The sequence below is a fragment of the Pinus tabuliformis genome, chromosome 3_2 (assembly GCF_031772625.1).
Source record: "Pinus tabuliformis cultivar Carrire ecotype Pingquan chromosome 3_2, CPIR1, whole genome shotgun sequence".
NCBI classification, from domain to species: domain Eukaryota; kingdom Viridiplantae; phylum Streptophyta; class Pinopsida; order Pinales; family Pinaceae; genus Pinus; species Pinus tabuliformis.
This window is the reverse complement of record NC_142302.1, coordinates 783,514,301-783,520,878: the sequence shown is the minus strand read 5'-3', so window position 1 is coordinate 783,520,878 and position 6,578 is coordinate 783,514,301. Positions and strand designations below refer to the sequence as shown.

Here is a 6,578-nt window from a genome sequence, read left to right as displayed (position 1 = left end):
TTATTTCTACAGCCTAGCTCTGAAACTATAAGGACTCCTCCTATTGGATATCACTACCTGAATGACCTGGGCAGAATGCTAGTAGATTTGATCAGCTATGTCCTGGGATACAAGGGAATTGAGGATGTTGATGGCACTATAATGGCAATGCTGTCCATGTTTTCTCCTGGAAAGCCTCCAGCTGTACACTATGACTATGCCACCTATATTGCAGACAAGATCCATGAACAGCTGATGAATCTGCCAAGGGAAAGGGTGTTCAGATACACCTCATACATCTACCACCTGTTCTTGTTTTATCAGCCAGACAGTTTCTCCATTCCCCTCAAGAAACTTAATGCCCAGGGAAATCCAAGGTCAGTGGTGTTTTGGACTTCAGTTTTCCATGATGTTTCTCAATCACCATACACATACTGTGAATTTATAGACCTATTCATTCACCCAGCTATGACATTGTTGTATGGTGTCCCTCCTCCAAGGTTAACCGATGACATGTAGAGAATTCTCCATCTCTCCAAATCCTACAGCATTGGTGATTGGTATTTTTACCAACACCACACAGTGATTAGAGTATATGGCTGTGAATTGGAGCCTTACAGGCTGCCAAGGTATGCCCCCATGAGACTGTTTGCCCTAGAATACTTCAGGCAGTTTGGATATGCTGACTACCTCCATTTCCAAAGCAAAAACAAGAAGGTACAACTGAAGGTAAGGAGCCAGCTAGGCCCTTTTTTGTACAACAAAAGAGAGGAGGGATGGAAGGAGGCAGATATGATCTTAGAGGGATTCAAATTGCAAACCAGTTTCAAATGGTCACCTTATGACCGTAATCATTTTATTTCCCTCAGGAGGATAAAACACAAATTGGGTAACTATTCACATGTTAGGCTGCCTCATATTGAAAAGTATGCAAATTCTTTAGGCTGGAAAGAAGGCACTTTAGAAGAGCCAATCTCTAGAGAGCAGATACTAGAGAGAGAGGCTAGGAATATGCAAAAGGAGGCTGACTTGGAAACTTGTGGACAGGTTTCCTTATCCTATCAAAGGCAACTTGGAGCAGCTGCCTCTTCTTCAACAACACATCAGCAAGTTGCCATGGACACTCAACAGACAAGTAGCAAAGGCAAAGGAAACCAGGTGGAACAAGAGCAACCAACTCCCATGACTGAAGGGCAAACAAATAAAGAGATGGAGCAGCAAGAAACAGTGCAGCAACAGGTAGAGCAACAACAACAACAGGAATCACAGCCAAGAGTAGGGTAGCATGACAGAGAGCAGCCCACACAGCAAGAAGGGGCAGTTGAGGCCCCAATTCTCACTGAGCAGCAAGCTCAAAACACAGTACCTCCCAGGCAAGTAGCAGTTAATGAAACCTCAGTCCTCCAAACTCCGCAAAAGGAGGATGTGAGCAGGAAAAGGGATAGAGAGACTCCCTTGACTACATCAATAAGTCATGGTGAGAAGAGGCACAGGATGAATCCCCTTTCAGAGGAAGAGAAGCCTATAGGGCAATCTTTGGGTATGGGCCCGCCCAGTTTGGAGGCATCTGCAAGTTCCTTCCAACAGGAACAAGACAGGATAGTGGGAGGAGAAGTCAGCTCCTCTAGCCAGCAGAGAGAGGGTGAACTGAGAATTAAACAGCAGTTCATCGAAATAAAGAAAAGGAATGAGCCCATAAAGATACAACTGTATAACCATTTGTTGAAAATGGCTCCCACAAACCAGTAGCGACTAATGTCTGCATATGATGTCCAGGAGGGCAAGATGATTATGAGTCACCTCATACCAACTACATTGTAGCCACAGTCCCCTTCAGATTACTTGAGGACCAATCTTGAGGTCCTGGCCAAGGACATCCACCCGATGGATAAAATTGAGTTGCATAAACAAACAGGTGAGATGGTCTATGCTTCCTTGGCAGACAAGACATTGGATAACTACAGGCTAGAAAATAGCCTTAATAATACAGCTGCCCAACTTGAGTTGGAAAGGGCATCCTCTCAAGCAAAGGACAATAGAATAAGGTCCTTAGAAGACATAATAATTGAGATTGGGCATGATCCCAAAGATATCAAGGGCATACAAGAAATATTAAAATTGAGGGATGCAGATATGGCAGCTTTGAGGAGAAAGATCAAACTCCCAGCCACAATTCACCCTCAAACAGATGAAGTAGCTCAACAAAGGCATGATAAATATGCCATAGCTTTGCTGGTGTCACTCTACAAGCAGCTTATCCAGACACAAGAAAAGCTGGGAGAATCAGAGGCTGCACAGGCAGCATTACAAGCAACTCTGAAACAAAGAGAAGAAGGTTAGACCTTCAAGCCTCCTCCTCAAATCATTAACCTTGAGGAAGCTGCTCCAATTACTACTCCTCCTCCTCAACAGACTGAAAAAACAGCACCATCTACTTCTGCACCACCAACAACAGAGCAGGCCCCTAGCTTGGATATGCAAAAGCTAAGGAATGAGATCCAGGCCTTGGAAGCACAAATGACAGAATTGAATGAGGCAAGGGAGAAACTAGCCAAAGTCAATGAAAGATATGACAAGTCCAAGCAGACAGTGGCAGAAAAGGGCAGGGAGATAAAAGCCCTCAAAGACAGGATCAAAGAGCTAGAGAATGAGCTCAAACTAGACAAGGTTGTGGCTGAGCTTAAAATAGTGCTGTGGGCTAACATTGGCCAATCTATAAATGACCAATGGCAGTATATTGAAACAATACATGAGCAGTTAGAGCTCATTCCAAAAGCACAGACTGAAATTTAGAGATCAAGAGCTGCTCTAAGCAATATGCCTGAAATAGCTACCAGGATGATTAATGTGCTTAACAATAGAACAAGTACTCAGTTGGCTGCCATGGGAATTGCAAACAGAACTGAGTACATTCAGTTAATCAAGAGAGTTCTTACACTAAGAAACTTGGTGCAGACATTAGAGAGAAGAACCCAGGACACGCAGACTGAGGTAAACAAGTTTTTGGAGAAGTTTCAGGTATTAGAAAGCAGAGGGCTCCCTGGCTTACTGAACAGCGCAGGGAGATTGTTCACTCATGAGCAGTATGCCAAAAGGGTTAATGCATTTGCCACAAGTCAGATCAATGAGAAGCCCAACACCTCAGAGGAAACAGGGCCAGCCACAGGACAAACTCTCTACAATAGAGTAGAAAGTTTATTTTTTATAATGAATGAAATCAAACACCTGTTTGAGGTGCCTCCAAATTTTTACAAATATACAGAGGCAGAGGAGACTATGGATGCAATTCTCAGGCATCAACTACCTACACTAGAATGGTGGACTAAGGCCATATAGATGATTTTGTAAACAGGAAGCCATTTAGTAATTTTTGTTCACAGAAAATACAAATTGTCATACACAGGACAGTTTAAAAAGAATTAGCATGCATTAAAGATAAAAGCTGAGCCAACTCAGCAGAAATTTCGGCCAACAAATCAAGGTAAGAAGCTAGAGGTGTCCAGGCCGAGAAGCTACAGCAGAGCAGCTCCAAAAGTGCATTTCTGAGCATTAATGCAGATCACTCCAACCGACCCAGTGGCCTCCAAAGGCCAAAATATCTTCTGACAAGCATAAAGATGCATTTACTTTGTATTCAATGATGTAATAACTTTCTTATCTAAATATCTTGAAAAGTTGGTGAGCGCATTCATTTCTGAGTTAACTTAGCACTCAGATATTTTGTAAACCGATTGTATATATTTGCCCCTCGCACAAGCTTGCAGGGGTTGTTGTTGATTTCTCTTGAAGAAGTTCTTATGCTGTAATCCTTTCAGAGTTTAATAAAGAAAGTGATGGAATTTCTCGGAGTTTTGAAGTGTTGAATGCGTTCTGGTGTCTGTTGAAAACTGCAGGATTCCTGTGTACTTCATAATACAATAAGTTTCTGTAACTCTCTTTGTTATGTGTTTCAATCTTTTACAATCCATATATGTTTCTAACTTCTAAGTGTTTAGCAACAAAGAAAAAGAATAACCTTCAGGACTTATTCATGCAATACCCTGAGTTCAATCTATGTTGTTAATGAATGTTTTCTTCAGCTATAATCTTGATAAGTGTAATTCTTAATTGCTGCACTTTCAGAATATATCTTTCACAGTGACCTTTGTTTCAGGAATTCAAGTTTGCTCCTGAGCATCATGTTTCACTTTCACATCACTAGCTTAATGGAGAATTCTTAATTGCTTTCTGTTGGCTGACCATACATCACCACTTAAGTTTAAAGTTTGTTTGTCGAGATACTCAATAGGCCCTGCAGTCTAAACATCGTCTCTCCAGCATTTCAAAAAACTTCACAGCTCTAGACTCCATTGCCCAATGATATACTACTCTCTGAGAACTACATCTTAAGCACTGAAAGAAGTCCTTCAACCAAAACATAAACCAAAAACCTGAGCATAATAGCTAGCCTAAAAACACTATCAAAACAGAGACAAATCAAAAAGAGAGAGCCCTCTCTGATTACAGTTTGGCTAGAAACTGTGATCCAAAGATTGGTTAGTGGTTACCCCGGCTGTATTCCCTTGGGAGTCATAGGGAACAACCTGGGTGTTAACAACAGGTATCACATGATTAAGATTAGAATTAAGATTAAGATACTTCCTAATGCTCTAAACATATATAAGATCATACTGTCAAAACTGATAAATAGGATTTGAAATTTACCATATTTTACTATAAATCCATATAACAGTTTGATGATGAGATCCTAACTGCTTTAAAACAACCACAAAACTCATTGCTAGAACCAAAAACACAACAACTAATCAAGACTCCACATTTCAAACACCTTGACAAGATCTAAACAACAACAAACACACTAGAAAAGTGTGAGTTCAAAACAAATGAGAACAAATTTCAAATCTAAACCACAACACCTAAACTAGATCCTAGTTCAAAGCACCCTGACCAGATCTGAAAAATCACACATCTACCTCAAAACATCTATTAAAAAATAGCAAGAGACAAATAAATGAGGCAAGAATCCAAATCCAAATCACAACATATAAGCAAGATCCCAATTCAAAAACTCTAGACAAGATCTCAACATCCCCATCACGCCCACCTGAAAACATCTATTAAAAGCAACATAATGTTTATGAAAAAGCATAGAGAGCATAGTTATGACATTAGTTGGTGAAATTGGACATTGCTATGACATGCATGACCCACTCCACAATATTTTGCATGAATTTTAATGTAACGGGGCTAGGTACAGAGAATAAGGATTTTTGACAAATAGTAATGGATCATACACAACAATATAATCAAGGGATTGGTATGCTTAATAAATCTAGTATGTACAAGTAATGGTTGCATGGCATTAGAAATATTTACTTTGTTTTTAAATGAGAAAGACGTGAAAATTGTGGGTGGCCAGTTGCACAACCCAAGTTCATCAGACATCCCTTTGCAAGAAGAATGATGCCACTGTTGGTGTCAACGAACACCCACCTATCAGTTTGAGGCTTGATGATAATCTTCTTAACACCGAGGAAAGTTTCAAGGCCTTTCATATCAATCTCGTTGTCAAAGTGACCGATTTTACAAACAATGGCATTGTTCTTCATTTTCCTCATGTGATCTACCATGATGATGTCCTTGTTTCCAGTGGTTGTCACAAAGATATAAATAGTGCTAACTACATCCTCAAGGGTGAGAACAGGAAGGCCTTCCATAAGCACTTGCAGGGCACAGATAGGATCAATATCTGTAACAATGACCCTAGCTCCAGCAACTTTGAAAGCTGCAACACAACCCTTGCCAACATCTCCAAACCCACAAACAACAACAAACTTACTAGCAATCATGACATCTATGGCTCTCATAAGACTGTCTAGGAGAGAGTGCCTACATCCATACAAGTTGTGAAAATGCAAAAGAAGAAAGAGAATCAGAATCAACAAAAACTGCATCTCAAATAGAAAAATTTTGAAGAAAACAAAGATCTGAGAAATCTGGCCATGGATCTATAATTCACAATAATTCAAAACTTTGATACAAGTCCAATTAGCTTTCAAAACCTTAGCTAATATTAACCCATCATAACCTGATAATTGAATATATTTAAAGGTCCTTGATTTTAAATATGAAGATGCTTCTACACCCACCATGAACTCACATTGATTCAGCACCCTGAAAATTGAATTTTTTTTTTAATGTAGTGGAAGTTGGTGAATCCTAGCACTTGTAAACAAAGTGGTACATGCAAGAGTTTATGTCAAGATAGGAGGGTTTCTATTAATGGCCATACAAGAAAACATGTCATAAAGATTTTAATTTATATTTGAAAAGTAGAAAGCAATTCTGCCATATATTAGAAAATATATAAAACCATAAATGCAGGCTTTGCAAACTTAGTTTTCCCATGAGAAATTATAGAAACTTCAAATGTAAAAAGAAAATGTCCAAATAACTATTCTATTTTGAAATTCATAATGCAAAATTCAGAGTATCTTACAGTGCACTCAGGCTCACCAAACCTCTCTTGTAGTGAAAGGGCAGCATGTTTGACCTACAAAATCAAGAGCATATAAATTCTATTAATGTCTAAAATGGAG

At 39.5% G+C, this 6,578-nt stretch overlaps 1 pseudogene; it reads right to left on the bottom strand.

Moving 5' to 3' along the window:
* Positions 1-5,351: 5,351 nt before the first annotated feature.
* On the bottom strand, positions 5,352-5,828 carry LOC149182944 (adenosylhomocysteinase 2 pseudogene; annotated as a pseudogene).
* Between the last annotated feature and the right edge of the window lie 750 nt (positions 5,829-6,578).